Source organism: Macaca nemestrina, chromosome 15, assembly GCF_043159975.1.
Source record: "Macaca nemestrina isolate mMacNem1 chromosome 15, mMacNem.hap1, whole genome shotgun sequence".
Lineage (NCBI taxonomy): Eukaryota > Metazoa > Chordata > Mammalia > Primates > Cercopithecidae > Macaca > Macaca nemestrina.
The window spans coordinates 43,645,642-43,665,740 of NC_092139.1; the positions used below are offsets into that span (position 1 = coordinate 43,645,642).

Below are 20,099 nucleotides of genomic sequence, written 5' to 3' on the forward strand. Positions count from 1 at the left end.
ATACAAAAACCATCATTTCAATATAGCAACAATGAGCCATCAACAAAAAGATACCATTCAAAATACAACAAAAGCATAATACCCGTTTCCCCACAAAACCTTAAAGTTACTAAAAAGTCATATTTAAGGTCAGAAAAATAAACCTAAACATAAGAAAGTGAGTAACATGGCTTGAAATGGGAAGTCTCACATTTATAAGTTTTAAATTTTTTCTTAATCTATCTATTCAGCATTATCCCTATTAAAACTCTAAGGGTAATTTTAAATGAAGCTATTCCAGTTGATTCAAAATGCTATCTCTAAGAGTAAGTGCATAAGAACAGCCAGAAATATTATAATAAAGATAGCATTCATGTGAGTAGAAAAGGAATAAATAAATGGTATTTAAATATGTGGTACATACCATTATTATTCCATTTACATTTTACACAGTTGAGGAAACTGAAATACAGGGAAGTTAAATAGCCTGTCAAAGATCGCATAGCTGCCAAGTGGTGAAACCAAGATGCAAACTCAGAGCCAATGCTCCTCACTTACTTACCAGCATGCTATGCTGCCTCTGGCAAAAATATACATGTGTGTATACAAATATTGGACAAAAGATTGACATCCATCACATACAAAGTTCCCACCAATCAATATTAAAAACAAACAACTCAATAAAAGTAAAAATGGGAATAGGGTCTATAAGCAATTTTCAAAAGAAAAAATGGTGAGTAAATGTATGAAAAAATGTTCAAACTCACATTGGGGAAATGCAATTTAAAAATAACAACAAACATTTATAAAGTTTACAAAAATTTTAAAAGAGTTCTGATATTCAATGTTCCATGAGGAAGTAGGAAAATAGCTTCTTACTCCACAATGTTGGAAATCAATTTGGCATTGCTAGTCAAATTAAAAATTAACTTTAACTTAGCCATTAGCCTACTAAAATACTCACATATGTGCAAAAATACATGTAAAAATGATTGTTATTTTTAAAAGTGACCAATGTAAATAACCTTAATCAATAGAATGGAATAGTATGCAGTCACAAAATTAAATAAACATGGACATGAAAAAATGTCAATTTGAAGTTTTTTAAAAGCACATGGAAAAAAATTGCACATAATGTGATCCTCTTTTCTATTTTATATGCATGGATGTGTGCACATGTGTGTATCCACTTCTAAATGCATTGTAAAAGTTCTCTATAAATACCAAAGTATTCATTATACTACTCTCAGTTATTTTCATATGTGTGTATTTGTGCATATTTATATGTATGCTTATTGTACCAAAATATTATCCACAGAGAAGAGAAATTAGAAAAGAGAAAAGGTTTCAATGAAGAATAAAGTTGGACTTTTACTTTTACTCTATATATTTCTATAATTTTTGAATTTAAAAAAAAGTTACTTGTATAATTTATAAAAGGAAAATAAATCAGACAAAAATTGTTTCCACAAATGAAAAAAGTTCATAAAACAAAAATATTATGTTTGATTAATATTTAACTATCAAATTACCATTTATAGATTCTAGTAACTACCATAATCAATTAAAATCTTGCAACTCAAAGTGAGGTCCTTGATCAGCAGCAACAGCATTACCTGGGGGCTACTTAGAAATGCAGAATGGCAGGTTGCACCTCAGACCAGCGGAATTTGAAATTTAATAATATTTCCAGGTGATTCTTATGCACATTCAAGTTTCTGAAACATTCCTCTAAGATTTTAAACATTTTGTCTTCTGCTTCAATCACTGATAAAGAAACTGCTTAAAAAGTAACATATCTCATAAATTTATTGTATAATACACAAAAAAATACTGGAAAATGTCTTCAAATACCAAAGACAATTTGTAGAGATAGTCGTTTCACAATATTAAACAATAGTTTTAAATGTTCAAATGTTAAACACAAAATTAGAATTTTTCCCATAACTTGGGAAGCAGGACAACTGAGTTAAAAAAAAAAAATACGTATCTTAAGAAGGCCAGGGTGATCTTTGTAGATTGTAATTTTCCCTCTTGCATCTAAAATCAGCGTGTTTCTGCTACCTGAATGAAAAGCCAACCAAGCCCCAGATGTCTGGATTTCCCCATCCCCAGGTGAACTTACACAGTGCATCAGGAAACAATATGGAGAAGTAGACACATGGTTCATACCCCATTACCAGACACTCTACAGAAGGTTCAGCTTCCTGCTTTCACACGAAAATCAAATTTTTCCCCTTTACACCTTCACAACCTCTCACATAAATCTCACCCAAATTCCTACTTAGCATTCCCCAAAGGAAGACGCTCCCTGGACCAGGTGTGACTTCACCTCTAATTATTCTTTACTACATCTGCATGTGGCTTTCCTCATTATACTGCCATTAACATGAGGAAAGGGCCTCTGTTGCCTGAGCAACCAGAACTAGCACATGCACATGCCTACTGACTGCAACCCTACTTGTAGTTTTTCTATGATGTGCTTGGGTCCTCTCACTTTCCCCAGTTCTGCCCTTTCTCTTCTTTGTGGCTCTTTTTCCAGTGTCTGGCTGATTTGTCCAATTTCTCTTGAAAGTATTACCTCAATTTCTCTTGTTTCCATGAGCTTAGACTGATGTTTTCCATCCTCCTAATCAGACTCTCCCTTTGAATTGCTCCTCTGCTATAGACTGCTGCCCCAACATTTTGCTTACCTTTTACATGTGTCTCTCTACAATATTATATTCACCATAAAAATGATTCAATTTGCAAAGATTCCTTGTCTATCCTTATTTCCTTCCTTTTTCCTCTTGCTGTAGTTATTTTGCTACTGAAATACAAGGCTAATAGAAAAATGATGACCTCTATTATTATAATTCCTGGTAGTAAGTCACATAGAAATATTATATGCACAATCTCTTTTTTTTAAAGTGGTGGTTCTTAACCTAGGCTGGATGTTGGAATATTATGGGTAGCTCTAATAAATACTAATGCTTGGGTTCCATCCCCAGAGATTCTGATGTAATTGGTCCGGGGTGCTGCCTGGGCAAGGAATTTTCAAAACCTCCCTGGATGATTCTAACGTGCAACCAAAGTTGGGAAGCATGAAGGCTGATAGCTTTTCAAGGTAGCCATTTCCATTTTGTTATTCCTTGGCATTTATGATGGTAAATTACAAATGCACCTTATCCTTAATGGTCTTATGCCAGTGTTGGCCTATTTGCCCTCCAAACCATTATTCTTTCCTTGCTGTGGGTAGTGCATTTTGGGGGATAGATACCCATAGGTTCTTTCCTAGGCTCACGAGATAGCTGGTTCCCAAAGAGCTTCATCCAATATCCAGTGGGAGGCTCTTCCAGGAACCTGGAGGGTGGGAGAAAGGGTGTCTCTTCCCCTCTCTCTGTGGTGCCTCTAGCTGTGTCCTCCTGTGTCTCCAGCTCCTGCCAGACAGACTCACTGCGGCTTCAATTTCTTAGGTATAACCTGGCCCACAGACTTCCTTAACACAGCACTTTCCTTTGATTTCCAGTGAAGGGCTATTAGTAGTTTCCTCCTATATGTAAACTCTAGGGTATCTCACCACTCCATTTGGCAACTCAGTTCCTCTATCACCTGTATGACCAATTCCCAGTAAATTTTCCTCTGTGTTAAATACCTTAGAATTGTTTCTATTTTCATGGTAGGGCCCTGCTTGACACAGTTTTCAGCCTACTGTCCAGTTTCCTGGATGTTCTGTATCTCTGATTTTCCCTCCACTAGAGCCCACTGTGATCCTCGTGAAACAGATACCATCTTAATGATGCCAGGTCTATGTCACATTGCAAGATACATACATCACACATTGACCCAAGAGCTGTTGTTCAGAGTTACTACCTTAACAGTGTAGATATAAGAGAAACTTCCCTTTCCAGAAAAATTATATATCACTAGTGTTATGTTCAGAAGTACAGTGATATATCCCTTACCAGACCTTGAAATGAGTTCTATAAGCCCTTTTTAATCCCAAGGAGCATCAATATCACCCCAGAGCTTTCAGAAAACCAGAATCCTGAGCCCCACTCTAGACATGAGTTTTTAAAAATTTACATATAAGCTATTTCATATTCTGTAAGGTTTATCTACAGTCATGAATTGCTTAACAACAGGGATACTGTATTAGTCCATTCTCACACTACTAATAAAGACATATCTGAGACTGAGTAATTTATAAAGGAAAGAGGTTTAATTGACTCACAGTTTCGCATGGCTGGGGAGGCCTCAGGAAACTTACAATCCTGGTGGAAGGGGAAGCAAACACGCCCTTCTTCACATGGTGGCAGGAGTGAGAATGAGAACCGAGAAAAGGGGGAAGCCACTTGTAAAATCCCCAGATCTCATGAGAATTCACTCCCTATTACAAGAACAGAATAGGGGAAACCACCCCCATGATTCAATTATCTTCACCTGGTCCTGCCCTTAACACATGGGGATTACTACAATTCAACATGAGACTTTGGGTGGGGACACAGCAAAACCATATCGGATACATACTCACACAAACCTGGATGGCATAGCCTATATACCAAGGCTATAAGCCTATTGCCCTTAAGCTACAAACCTGTACAACATGTTACTATACTCTTTACCGTATACCGTAGGCAATTATAACACAATGGTAAGTATTAGTGAATCTAAATATAGAAAAGGTACAGTAAAAAGATGGTACAATAAACAAAACATGGTACACTTATAAAGGGCATTTACTGTGAATGAAGTTTGCAGGACTGGAAGTTTGTGTGAGTGAGTCAACAAGAGAGTGGTGAGTGAATGTGAAGACCTATGACATTCCTGTATATATATTCTGCTGTAGACTTTATAAACACTGTACACTAAGCCTGCACTAAACTTATGAAACATGTTTTTGTTTCTTTAATAGTAAATTAACCTTAACTTAGTGTAAACTTTATATATTTTAACTTTTTAAAACTTTTTGACTCTGTCACAATAACAGCTTAAAACATAAACACATCATACAAAAATATTTTCTTTATACCCTTATTCTTTTATTTATTTATTTTATTTTATTTTTTAAAATTTATTATTATTATTATACTTTAAGTTCTAGGGTACATGTGCATAACGTGCAGGTTTGTTACATATGCTTTATACCCTTATTCTATAAGCTTTCTTCTATTTTTAAAATTCATGTAAATTTCATGGAAATATTATTTAAAGTGATAAAAGCCAAGTATTATTTCACCTATATGAAATTTACATGAATGTATATAAAATGTTCAGAATAGGCAAACCCACAAATTCATAGAGACAGGAGATTGGCGGTTGCCTAGGGATTAGGGAAGGAGCAAATGAGGAGTGACTGCTAATGGGTCCAGGATTTATTTTTTGGAGTGATGAAAATATTCTGGAATTAGGTAGTGTGATGATCATATGATATGGTGAATATACAAGAAACTCCACTGCATTGTACACTTTAAATACAGTCATGCGTTGCATAACAAAGTTTGGTTCAACAACAGACTGTATATACAATGCACTTGTTTAATTTGTTTCATTGTTTCCTAAAACTACATTGCAAGTTAAGAAATACATTGTCATGACTATAAAAGCTTTATTGAATTTGATCTGTTTTTGTAACTATGTATAAAAAATGAGACTTCACAGCCTTTATTCAGAATCATACTTTATATTGCTTATAAGTGGCTCTGTAACAGTTCATAAAATTATATAGCATGTTTGGATACGATGAAAAGTTAGCATTATCTAATGCAAAGCCAAAAGAGAGAGATGTTGGAGAAATCTAGTCCAATTCTTTTATTATTCAGTTGAAAAAATTGTAAGTTACAAATATTAAGTGGTTTGTCCAAAATCAGAATGGTAATTGGTGTCAGATCTGGAACCAGAAAGTAGAACAGGGTTTAGGAAACATATTCATTATGAAGTTTAACTGTTGTAATTGTGGCTATTATTGAAAAAAGAATAAAAGATGCATTGAAAATGAAATGGATAATTGACAATTATCAAAATAAATGTTTTAAATAACTCACTTAACTACATAATTCAGACAAAAGTCAGCATTGTAGTTTCTTCCTAATTAAATAGATATTTAATACTAGTTTTCTACACATGAAAATTAAAACAGAAAACCCTTTAGAATCTTATTGCTTCCTCTTATTTAAAAACATTTAATTCATTGCGTTTAGTATTTCTATGATTTATTCATGCTGTGGCATGTATCACTACTTTAATACTTTTTATAGCTAATATTCTATTTTATGGATATACCACATTTTGTTCATTCATTAATTGATGGGCATTTGGCTTGTTTCCCTTTTTTGACTATTATGAATAATGCTGCTATGAACACTCATATAGAAGTTTTTGTGTGAATATATGTTTTCAATTTTCTTGGGTATATATACACCTGGGAGTGGGAATTGCTAGATAATATGATAGCTCTATGTTTAAACGTTTGAGAAACTGCAAGGCTGTTTTTCAAAATGAAACTACAAGACTGTTTTTCAAAATGAAACTGCAAGACTGTTTTCCAAAATGGCTGCACTATTACACATTCCCATCAGCGATGTCTAAGGGTTCCAACATTTCCACATCCTCACCAACACTTGGTATTGTCCATGTTTTTGATTAGAGCCATCCTCATGAGTGTGAAGTAGTATTTCAATGTAATTCTGACTTGCATTTCCCTCATTACTAATAATGTTGAGATTTTTTTCTTGTGTTATTGGTCATTTATTTATTTCTTTGGCTAAGTGTCTATTCAAATCTTTTATTTTTTAATTGAGTCACTTGTCTTTTATTGATGAGTTGTAAGAGTCCTTTATATATCCTGGATACTATAACTTTATCAGATATATGATTTGCAAATATTTTCTTCCAATCTGTGGGTTTTTACTTCTTGATAGTATTCTTCATAATACAAAAGTTTTTTCTGAATGATGTCCTGTTTATCTATTTTCTCTTTTATTACTTGTATTTAGGTATTATATTTAAGAGGTATTATACCTAATCCAGGGTCACAAAGACTTACTGCTATGTTTTTGGCTAAGAGTTTTATAATTTTGCCTTTTATATTTAGGTCTTTGGTCCATTTTGAGTTAATTTTTTTTTTTTTTTTTTTTGTATAAGATGTGAGGTAGAGGTCCCACTTTATTATTTTGCATGTAGATATCCAGTTGTCTCCATATCATTGACTGAAAAGACTATTCTTTTTACCACTAAATCATCTTGCAACCTTGCTAAAATTCAATTGACCATCAGTGTATTGGTTTATTTCTGTACTCTCATTAGATTCCATTGACCTATATCTCTATCCTTATGCCAGTACCGCACTGTTTTGTTTACTGTAGCTTTGTAGTAAATTTTGAACTCTAAAGTGTTAGTTCTCTAATTTTGTTCTTTTTCAAGAGTGATTTGGCTCTTCTTACTGCCTCCCTTGCATTTCCATATGGATTTTATAATCAGCGATGTCAACTTCTGCAAGAAAGACAGCTAGGATTTTGATAGGATTGTGTTGAATCTGTAGTCCAATTTTGGGAGTACTACCATGTTAACATCATCTTCCCATTCATGCATGTGGACTAGCTTACCATTTATTTGATCTTCTTCAATTTCTGTCAATAATGATTTGCTTTCAGTTTCAATTATTTTGTTTTCAGTTACAAGTCTTGCACTTCTTTTGTTAAACTGTTTCCAAATATTTATTCTTGATTATATAATTCTCATAATAAAATTCTGAAATCTTATTAATTTCATTTTTGTGGCCATGCACTTTAAAATTTGCCTTTTAACAAGACTTCCAGATGATTCTTATGAACATTAAGTTTGTGAAGTGCTGCTCTATTGACAAACTGAACTCACGTGACATTCCACACAGCACTGGCAAATTCTGTCCCGTAACTCCGCTAGCTCTCCAACAAGAAGTGACTTGAGGCAGCCCAAGGATACTACTTAAAACAATGAATTACATGTTTTTAAATCAGAGGAAGCAATAAGATTCTAAAGGGTTTTCTGTTTTAATTTGCATGCAATGGAAAACTAGTATTAAATATCTATTTAATTAGGAAGAAACTACAATGCTGACTTTTGTCTGAATTATGTAGATAAGTGAGTCATTTGAAACAATTATTTTGATAATTGTCAATTATCCATTTCATTTTCAATGCATTTTTATTCTTTTTTCAATAATAGCCACAATTACAACAGTTAAACTTCATAATGAATATGTTTCCTAAACCCTGTTCTACTTTCTGGTTCCAGATCTGACACCAATTACCATTCTGATTTTGGACAAACCACTTAATATTTGTAACTTACAATTTTTTTCAACTGAATAATAAAAGAATTGGACTAGATTTCTCCAACATCTCTCTCTTTTGGCTTTGCATTAGATAATGCTAACTTTTCATCGTATCCAAACATGCTATATAATTTTATGAACTGTTACAGAGCCACTTATAAGCAATATAAAGTATGATTCTGAATAAAGGCTGTTAGGTCTCATTTTTCATACATAGTTACAAAAACAGATCAAATTCAACAAAGCATTTATAGTCATGACAATATATTCTCTTAACTTGCAATGTGGTTTTAGGAAACAATGAAACAAACTAAACAAATGCATGATTTCTTAAATTTAGTTGACATGTGATTTAGTTACATGTAAGACTCTCCTCCCCCAGCCAGATTAACCCTGTTCTGTATATTTAATACTCATCTTCCCCCTAAATTTCACAATAATAATTTTATAAAAATCAGTGTGTAAACCTGCATTGTCATGAAAGGCTACTAATGTGATAACTTTCAAAGATAAAGTGAACGTTTTTGTAAAAAGCCACCAAACTGGAGGCATTTAACAATATTCATCTTCCTATGGCATCACTACCCTAGATGTACTTTGCAATTTTAATAAAGCCACTTGTCTTACTTCAGGCTTCCTAGAAATAGAGCACGAGGCAGGGATTCTTTCTTGCTCGGTGATTTATTGAGGAAGTGCTCTCAGAGGAACCGGTAAGAGGCTGAGGATAACAGGAAAAGACAGGAGAAGGGGGCTGAGCAGAGATGGGGATCCAACTGGAATCTGGCCTTTGCTGATTACCAGAGCAGCTCTGGCTGCAAATGGTGAAGTGCTTTTCTATTGACAAACTGAACTCAAGTGACATTCCACGCAGCAAATTCTGTCCCATAACTGCTAGCTCTTCAACAAGAAGTGACTTGAGGCAGCATAGTTACAGAAAACAGCACAAGAACCAAGGATACTAAACACAGTGACTTAAATGTTTTTAGGTAAGAGGAAGCAATGAGATACTATAGGGTTTTAATTTCTGGGCAATGGAAAACTAGTGTGAAATATTTATTAATTAGGAGGAAATGACAAGGCTGACTTCTCTCTGCATGATAGACAAAATTGAGTTCTCCAACCATGAGGCAAGGTGCTGGACTTTTGTACCCCTGCACTATTCAGTTGATGGGTGAGTGGATTGTAACTTCCCAGGCATCTCCTGGTAGGCGGGCCCCACTGGCCAAGGACATTTCCCAGGAGAGTGGATGGCTGTGAGCTGCTAGCAGTAGCACTCACAGCAGCTGGGGGAAAATGCACTGCACTGATCAGGTAAAGGGCCAGCATGTACCAAGGTCCAGTTCCACAATTAGTGGATAAATATTTTTTCCACTAATTTATCATTTTAAAAAATAATTAGGCTATATCACTTTGATACTTTTTCTCTAGCAGAGTGACTAAAGAGAAGCAGGTTTTTAACTGGAATTTTATTTCTGTTGTGTCTCTAGCCAAAGCTATGCTGATGTTTGATAGTTTTTTTTTTTTTTTAGAGACAGGGTTTCACCATGTTGGCCATGCTGGTCTTGAACTCCTGACCTCAAGTGATCCACCCACCCGCCTTGGCCTCCCAAAGTGTTGGGATTACAGGCATAATCCACCGCACCCAGTCAGAATATTTTTTCATAAAGAATAGAACAACATTATAAAATTTTATGCATTAGGGACAAATTTTATTTTACAATTTTCATTTCAGTGAGTCACAAGATATTCAACACAAAATGAAATTTCACAAAATTTCACAAAATGAAAAATTTGTTTCAGATTCAATGTCTGCCTCCATCATCCATATTCATTCTTCCAATCTCTCAGACCAGAAATTTGGAGTATGTGGCTTCTCTACCTCACACAATTTGCTCTAACTTCAATATATACTCCAGAAATTACTGACTTTTCACTGTTTCTATGATTCCCATGTGTAATATATAATGCTTACAATGCATACATGCATACAATAATACAATAATTCTGTGTCACAACCACACCTAAACTGTTAAGTTTATATGATTATAAGCTGAGAGGTTTTGCTGATCTTGGCTGAGCTCAGCTGTGCGAGTCTTCTGGTCTTGGCTGGGGTTCGCTCACACACAAGCAGCCAACAGTTGGCTGATCTAGGATGGCCTCAGCTGGGATGACAGGCTGTTTCCTCACCTTCCAGCAGGCAAGCCAGTCCCAAGAAAGAGAAGGCTGAAATAGGGAGGCCATTAATTGAGCCCATCACATGAAATGCATCTGCCACACCAATACAGTTTGATATCAACTCTCACCTGGATGTTTGCAGTCACCTAACTTTTCTCCTTTCACTCACTATGCTGCCTTACAAACCTATTCTCCACAGATCAGCTAGAGCAACCCTTTTAAATCCTAAGTAGAATGCTACCATTCCTCTGCTCAAAATACTAGAGAGGAGATGCCACAGTCTTTACCATGATCTTCAAGACCCTATGGGAGGTGGCCCTGTCTTACCACTGTAGCCTCCTACCACTGCCCCAACATGCACACTGAGTTCCAGCCATAGCATCTGCTTCTTCATTGATCGGCCAAGGACATGAATGACTCAGAATCTTGAACTTATACTTCCCTCCGAATCCACTGAGCCTACTCCCTTTTCTTCTTAAATGGCAACTTCTCTGGCCAACCTATATGTACTAAAACGTCCATCCAGCACTCTGTGTCATCCTTACCATGGTTTATTTTTCTTCATAGCACCTACCAATTTGTGAATTACTATATATGCATTTTTGTTTGTATGCATCTCTCTCCCTGCACCAGTATGTGAACTCCACGAGACTGGAGAGCGTATTTATTGTGTTCACTGCTGTAACCCCAGTGTCTAGAACAGTGCCTGGCACACTGTAGGTGTTTAATATTGATTTGTTAAGCTAAGCCAATGAATAAATATTCTTTTGCCTATGAGATGATGTTTAAAATTGTTCAATTATTCACAACTGCCTGTAAGGAATGAATGTTAGTGAATTACTGTGATACCAATGAAAGTTAAATGATGCAATGAAGATTGGGTGGATCACAAGGTCAGGAGTTTGAGACCATTCTGGCCAATATGGTGAAACCCTGTCTCTACTAAAAATATCAAAATTAGCTGGGCGTGGTGGCAGGCACCTGTCGTCCCAGCTACTCAGGAGGCTAAGGCAGGAGAATCGCTTGAACCTGGGAGGTGGAGGTTGCAGTGAGCTGAGATCACACCACTGTACTCCAGCCTCAGCGACAGAGTGAGGCTCCATCTCCAAAAAAAAAAAAAAAAAAGATCTAAATATTATTATTGTCTGCCCTCATCTGCTGTCTTGGCTTTAGGTCATGCTTAGATCTTTTTCAGGTGCAATTTGAATTGATGCAACTAATGGAAACTAGAACAGAAGTTCATATTGAACTATTGTATTACACTATTGGACTCATCTTTCAGTATCACCAGGTGCATAAGGATAATGTCAAAAGTAATTCAAGAGAAAGAAATATGATCGCAGCTTAACACAATGTAAATTTATTATTTGTACTTTTTGTCTAAATGGTTTGCCTAAAAGACTGAAAGACGTTTTATATTAGTTAAAATACTTGAGGATAATAACATAAAAACAGTTTCCTTTCCGACTTGTTTATAAAAGGAAATCTTCACTGTTTTGAACATCAGTTATTTTAAACTTTTAAGCTGTTAGCATAGGAAAAGCAACCAAATTCTAAGTGCAGTAATCACTTTACTGCATGGTCATATGAAATCAAGGCGATGTTATGGGTATTACTGGAAAGCTGGACAGAGTAATGGGAGAAGTGACTAAAAGTATGCAAAACTAAGCAGATTGTGTCTCTAGAGTATTTCCTGTCTCAAGTTTAGTTATTTACTAATTTGGCAACATCTGACCTATCTTTACTTGTGAGAAAATAAAGAAACACATAAACCAACTCCCAGAATATGGTTATACATAGGTGTAGCCATGATTTTGAATGTATTTGGTTGAATAGCATAAAACAAAAGAAAAATAAAATCTTGTTATAGTGCAAGAAATGGCAGTCATTAAACTAAGATGAGGCAAGTGTCATGAAGTATGAAAATATGGTACTTGAATTCTATTTATTAGAAAGTCTTCAGTGAGCTGAGCATGTTTTTTTAACAAATTCAATTACTGATTTGAATATTTATTATACTTAATTATTGCAGCCATGAAAAGAGGTGCTGGCTGAGGCTGCATTTAATAAAAACATTTAATCAGCTTGAGGTTAGTAAACCATTTAATTTGTTTTCTCATGAAGATTTAACTTCTAAAATAATTTCATTTATATATAGCCCTAGATTCCGGTCTACATAATATACAAATCATTTTAGAATGACACTAGGTTATTTCAACTGCTTTTCTAGAGAAGTGTTAAATAAGGGAGTAAAGTTTTGGCTTTTTCTATAATTGAAATAAGTGTACAATGAGCAGTAACTTCCTGATTTCACTGCTATTTTGTTTAATCAACATAATGATGTAGATTTACTCTGCATATATATGGAAGAGTGAAAGAAGGTTGCGAAGGAATAACTATCAGTTAATATAGGCTATATAGTAGTTATTTTTACAAATCAACTATAATTTCTGAATGGATATTCAGACCGTATTTATATTACATAGAGGAGGTAGACACCAAAAGATTTAACAAATGTGCCAAATATTGGTGAATATTTAGTTAGGTACCAAAAGGATGTTGTATAAATTAAGACGCCTTTGGCCATAAGAGACTTATCTCAAAAATGGCTTGAAAATATGGGGAATTATTATCTCACTTAGTATGAAGTTAAAGGTAGGGCAAGTCCAAATTAATTCAAGTTAATTAAAGCCCCGAGTTCTTGGAATTTGTTCTGCTGGTCTTAGCTGGTTAGCTTTTGTCCTGAAGTTTGTAACTTCATGACCAGAAGATGACTGAAGTATTTTCTAAGTATAAAGCCTGAAGGTGTAAACCAGGTAGTCTCAGTAAAACCACTGATGCGTGGTCACCTTTCCCTTAGTTGACAAATATTTGTCTTCCAGATACTTTGAATCAGAATGGGCATTTTAACTAAGATCCAGTACAACTAAAGGCAATAATCAAACAAATGATAAAATAATTATTCTGAGCTGAAAACATAGTCTGAATATTGGAAGAGGTTCCCGATTTACAGGCAGAATTGATAAGCAAAGATATCAACCTAAACACATCCTGGTTATAGTCTAAAATTTAAAGAATAAATGGGAAAAGATTATGAACTTTAAGGAAGAAATAACAACTTACACATAAAAAGGAAAAACTATCTGTTGACAGATTTATCACCTGCTAGATAAGAGCAGAATAACCATTCACTAGGAGAAAACGGGAGAAGCTAGAAGATATTGGAGTAACATTTATAGAGTACTGAAGAGAAAAAAAAAACCTAGAAATTCAATACACAGCTAAGATATCATTTACCTATAAATGATACATGGTAAAATAAAGGGTAAAATAAGGATATTTGCAGATTCACAAGGAGAAATTAGCCTTCAAGTACTCAGCTGAGGAAAATCCTAGAGACAAAACTCTAAGAAAAACAAACTAACCAGGTGCAGTGGTGTGGGCCTGCAGTTCCAGCTACTCAAGAGGCTGAAGTAAGACGATTGCTGGAGCCGAGGGGTTCTGGGCTGTACTGCGCTATGCTGATCAGGTGCCCGCACTAAGTTCGCCAACAACATGATGACCTCCCAGGTGGAAAATGGAGCAGGTGAAAACTCCCGTGCTGATCAGTAGTGGGATCGTGCCTGTGAGTAACTGCTGCACTCCAACCTGGGCAACATAGCAAGACCTCATCTCTAAAAAACAAACAAACAAACAAACAAAAATGATTTGGACAAATGTCAAGACAGAGAGAGTAAAAGAAGAAAGTATTGAAGGCCCTTCAACATAAATTGGATCAGATAATAAAAATAATAGCAAAGTTCTTTTCATGCTGTATCCTTAATTCCTCACCATAATCTTAGGAAGTGAATGTATTAATTATCTTTTGCTATATAACAAATTACTCCCAAAACTTAGTGGCTTCAAACAACAAATATGATTTTACAATTTCTGTGGGTCAAGAATTTGGAAGTAGTGGCTCTGGCTCAGGGTCTCATTTAAGGTGGTAGTCAGGATGCCAGCCAGGGCTGCAGGCATTAGAAGGGTCTGCTTCCTCAATGGCCCACTCACATGGCTGTTGGCTGGAGGCCTCACTTTCTCACCTCATGGGCCTCTTCATAGGACTGCCTGAGTGTCCTTACGGCATGGCAGCTGGCTTCCCCCAGAGTGAACATTCTGAGACAGAGAGTTAGAAGGTACAATGTCTTTTATGACTTCATCTCATATGTCACATGCTGTCACTTCCACTGTATCCTATTCACCAGAAGTGAGAGACTAAATTCACCAAACAGAAAAGTGAAGGAGAATGAGGTTTCAGTTTTTTTGGGGGGAGTTGAAGAACGTTTGGATATTTTGAACAACCACAATATAATTCTTCTTTTCACTGAAGCACAAAGAATTTAATTTGTCCAAGTGTACACAGTTAGCAGGCAACATCTTTGAGAAAAAAATCCATATAGTCTGATACGAGCACCCAAACTCATAACCACAATGTGAATCTGTTTTTCAATGAAAAAAGAAAGAAAGAGTCCCTTCAAATGTGGCATACGCATTCACATGGAGCTTTCATACTGCCAGTGATAGTACCATAGTTATCTGGAATTAGAAGTTCTAACTTATCTTGGCAAAACTGCAGACTTACGGCTGGGTAGAAGGTTGGAGGGATGTAAGGTCATTCTCGGGATCTCATCTTGGAGAAGAAAACAAAATGGGGAAGTAGAAGACAAAATGTTTTTTTAGGTTGAGAAAGGACTGGGAGAATCAAGCATCTAAAATGGGCACAAAGAGTTACTTTATTTTATTAAAAAAAAATAGATGTTTGACTATTAATGCCTGAAAACAGCAGGTGATTATTAATGGGATGAAAAAGTTCATTAGATTCTTCAAATTAGTAAGGAAGGACTTGAAGACCAAATTGATAAAAATAAAAAAAAAAAAGATGTCATAGAATAATCTAGATAATAAACAATACATGAGACTGAAAAAATAAAATCAAGTATATCACTTGTTACACTAAATATTAATACACCAGATTCTCTCATTAAAAAACAGAGAAAGTCAAATTAGATTAAATAAGAACAAAAAGCTAGCTATGTACTATTTATAAGAAATATTCTTATAAACCAATTGACAATGAAAGATTAAAAATAAGAGATTTGAGGCAAGGCAAGCAAAAAGAAATAAATATTAAACAAGGAGAAATTCAAGGTTATGGGCATTCCCTAAGGAAAAGGATGACATAGTGTTACAGTGGCAAAAGTTACGAAGCAGATGACATAAATCTATATGCACAAAGAGTATGGCCACAAAATACATTAATTGAAAATTACTACAAATATAAGGAGAGTTTGATTAAAATACTTATTACAAGGGATTTAACATATTATAAAAATTAGGCTGATGCGGTAAATTTAAATATAATCAAATATTAGGAAAATAAAATAATACAACAAAGTTGATTACATATATTCATTTCCAGATAATATACTTAACGCCTATGAAATTGTTCTTAAAATCAATTATATATTTAAGCACGCACACACACACACACACACATCTTTTCTAAAAAATTGGGATTTAATAGCCATATTATCTGATCATAGGCTGCTGAAAATAAATGACTTAAGGGTGGCCTAAAGTTTAAGTACTTGCAAATTAAGAAACATCCTCTCCCATTCAAAGAGAAAATTACAACTAATGTTACTAATTTTCTAGGAAGCAATTCAAAGAACACTTAACCTAAAGCCAATGAGATGCAGATGAAACTGTGTTCAGGAAAGAATGCATAGCCTTAAATGCTTACACTGATAAAGTAAATGAAAGGAAAAAATAGTTTTTATCCTAAGAAATTAGGAAAAAAGCAAATAAAGTGAAATATACTACTAAGAAATAAAGGGAAACTTACTGAATTTAATGAAATAGAAAACAATAAAATATATTAGAAAGGATAAAAAAACTTTTAAAAATCTGCTCTTTGAAAGAATCTGTAAAACAGAAAGCCTTATGATTCAGATTAAAGAAAAAAAGTGTGTGTTTGTGTATACGTATGTGTGTATTGTTAAGAAAGGAGATACAACTTCACAATCAGAGAAGTTTCAAAGAACTACCGTTATATGGCAATAAATTTGAAAACTGAGAGGACACAGAAGATTGTGTGACAAATTAGAAATTATGAAAATTGACCTTATTCTGAAGTAGAAAGCAGGTATAGATCAAGTTTCATGCAAGAGTTTGGAAAGATGATTAAAAATGTACCCTCTGAAAAGCAAGCTGGGCGTGGTGGCTCATGCTTGTAGCCCTAGCTACTTGGGTGGCTGAGGCAGAAAGATCACTTGAGCCCAGAAGTCCAGAAGTTCGAGGCTGCAGTGAGTTGTGAGTGTGCCACTGCCTTCCAGAGAAGAAAGAAAGAAAGAAAGAGAGAGAGAGAGAGAGAGAGAGACAGAGAGACAGAGAGACAGAGAGAGAGAGAGAGAAAGAAAGGAAAAGAAAAGAAAGAAGAAAGCAAAACAAAAGCAGACCAGACCAGATTTCATAGCTGTATTCTGTCTATCCTTAAAGAATACATAATTCCACTTATATTTCAAATATTCTAGACGACAGAAGAAGGAGGAAAGTTCTTAGGAACAGATAAGAGAATTCAGAGAAACCAAGATTCGGTAGCCTACAAAGAATGAAAATATGCTCAGAACAAGACAGCTTTTGAGATACTCATTTCAAAATCGCAAAAACTCCCCCATGCAATCTGAAAGAGGCTTTACTTTCTTTAAGCCAAAGAAAAGTGCAGATCCTGAATATATTTATCTACACACGGCTCATATTCTAAAGTAATGCTATTCAACCCTCATTCACTCAGGAGCAGTTCTGTAATTGTTCCAATATAAAGGAGTGAAAACAATTTCTTAATGGAAGTATTAAGTAGTGTTCTATGTTGTCAACTAATTTATTTCCCATTTCAGATGTTATTTGACGTGTTTTCATTTCTCTTTTGGAAGGAAACAACTAAGTATGTTATCAATCCATCATTTACTTGTACAATAAATAAAGTTCTAAATCACTGCACAGTGTAAAACAGCAAAGAGACTTCCCCATAACACAATGTCGTCCTGAAAAGTTTTGTTTGTTTTAGAAGAAAAAAATTTTAAAACCTGAGCACTGTAAGATATGAATTTTGTAAATAATTATGAAAAGAAAGCAACAATAACAACACTCTACTAACCTTAGCTCAATCTTATAAAAAGTTCCATAATGATTCATCAAATTTTATTTCCAATTAAGTATGTTATCACCCAGTAGTATGCCATACCAGTTTCTAATTCATACTTCAACTATCTTCTAATTTAAATTAATGACTATAGTAGCTGTTATAGAACAACAGCTCTATAGCTTGCCTTTCAGACCAGTAAATAAGAGTTTAAGGGCCTGTGATAGCAAATGCAGTTTCTTACTGGATTTAAAGAAGAATTTTTATAAAAATGTGTGAGGTTATTCAATAGAATCACATTTAATTTGCCAAGCATTTTGCAGAATGCCTAGGACTATGTAAGAAGTATTAAATTTGCAAGCCCTTTGAACAGTTGTAATTTAAAGGTAAAAATTGGTTGAATACCAGACAAAGATAGCAGCGCAAGTTAGGTTATTAGGGAATTTAGACAATACATCAGTTTGTATCATAACTTGTTGGCAAGAACAACGTGTAGTTTTCTGTCACCTCCCAACTAGCTAGGTTTTGAGCAACAGGAATACTTAACACCCTTTCCTCCCATTTTTCCTTTGTGTTGTTCAGATTCTGACAACTCTATTGCCAGATAGCTCAGGGCAAAAATGATAAAGTTCAAGTTCAGAAGGCTCTGCAGTGTTCTCAGTTCTCCTCTGGTGAAAGAGGAGAAAGGTTGTGTCTAATTACTAATTTGAGATTTCCAAAATTTTACCCATGCCATGCCTGCCCCCTCATTAGCATGAAGCTGTTATTTAAATAGTTCAGCAATAAGGACTTTAGTAGCCTCCCTAGGTTAAAAAGATTGAAATTAAATGTGTTTATCTACTGTTTTACTATTCAACTACCTGATTATAAAAACAAAGATTTTTTTCATGAAACTCAGTACTCCTTCAGGGAAAAAAAAGAAAATTCCCTAAAACAAAATTAGGAGAGTGAATCAGACCACATGCTTATCTCCAAGGTCTCAATCAACCAACAAATGCTTACCCAACTTCTATTCAAAATATTTGCTCCAGTAGTTCTGATATGACCCAAGCAGAGTTTACACATTATTAATGTACTCCTTTCAGTCTTCTAGATATGTTTCTTCCTAAATCTACCGGATTCTCAAATAACTTCAGGAACTTTCTCCAGAACAGAAACAAGGTTGTCACTGACATCAACTTTGTCTCCAAATATGGGGAAGATTATCACTGGAAAGATCTACTGACAACCTATAATACATAGTTGGAACTGTTTATCCACAGAAGTATTCCCCAAGAATCAACCACAGAGCCAAGATGGAGCTTATCTCATTGCTATGCATACTTCTTTTATGGCTTGTGAAGTCAGTTCATGTTATTCCGATTTTACAACTGAGACCTAATGAACCTGAGTGACTTGTTCATCATCACTAGGCTCCATTATGTCCAAAAAAAAAAAAAAAAAAAAGAAGAAACTCAAATGTGAGGCTTTGCCTACACTGAGAAACAGTAGTTCAAGAAATGGTTTCCTGGTTCTGTTAAAATAATCTGAGAGTTATGTGGTAAGTACTTGAGGGTGAATAGGGTAGCTTGACAATAAATTTACACTCAAATATCTCCAAGGAATCAAACTTACAGATTAATAATTAGTAATCAGGTCTTGTAAAGTAAATTATGAAAGAGCATTGATACCAAGATTAGCAGAAAGTTTTTTGTGTGACAAAACCAAGTTTTGGCTAAGATACACACTGCTGATGGGAGTCTAAATTGCTATGTATACCTGGAAAACAAGTTGTCTTTATCTTGATGTTATGAATGACCTATGACCCAGAAATTTAACTCCTAGACATATACCCTAGGGAAACTCTTGAACATGTGCATCCAAAGACATGTATAAATGTGATCACAGTAGTATTGCTTTTAGTAGCAAATTCTGGAAACATCCCAAATGTCTATCAATAGTAGAATTGATTTGAAAGGGATGTGGAATGGTAATACAATGGAATAGCATACAGCTGTTTAGATAAAGGAACTCCAATTAAACATATCAACAAAGATACATTTCAAAAACAAGATGTTGAAAGGAAAAAGGTAATCAAAACAATACACAACATTCTACCTCATTTTTATAAATTCTTAAAATATGCGATATTAAACATACATTATTTAGAGAGGCATTCATAAAAAGCAATGCATTTTTAAGAGGCTGGGATGATAAATGTAAAATTCAGAACAGGTATTACCTCTGGGAACAGGAAGAGGAAGATGCAGTGTTGGGAAGAAATACACATAAGTACAGCGGTAGAGGCAGACTTTTTTTCCTTTTTCTTTTTCCTTTATTTTTCCTAGCTTTCTTTTTCTTTAGCTATTGTATGCTTTGTATTTTTTGTACTTTCCATATATCAGATAGTATATTTTGGTGTGCATGAGATAGTCCTTAATAACATTTTTATTATTTTTTATTTGACTTTTAAGTTCAGGGGTACATGTGCAG

At 34.7% G+C, this 20,099-nt stretch overlaps 1 long non-coding RNA gene across 1 annotated transcript in view; it reads right to left on the bottom strand.

Moving 5' to 3' along the window:
• The window catches only part of LOC105481526 (uncharacterized), a 203,165-nt gene that overhangs the window by 2,823 nt on the left and 180,243 nt on the right, over window positions 1-20,099 (bottom strand). The window contains exons 4-5 of the long non-coding RNA XR_987013.3: window positions 14,498-14,602; window positions 13,873-14,121 (exon numbers count right to left, since the gene is read on the bottom strand). This is a non-coding gene — a long non-coding RNA (uncharacterized lncRNA). The remainder of the gene's footprint in view (window positions 1-13,872; window positions 14,122-14,497; window positions 14,603-20,099) is intronic.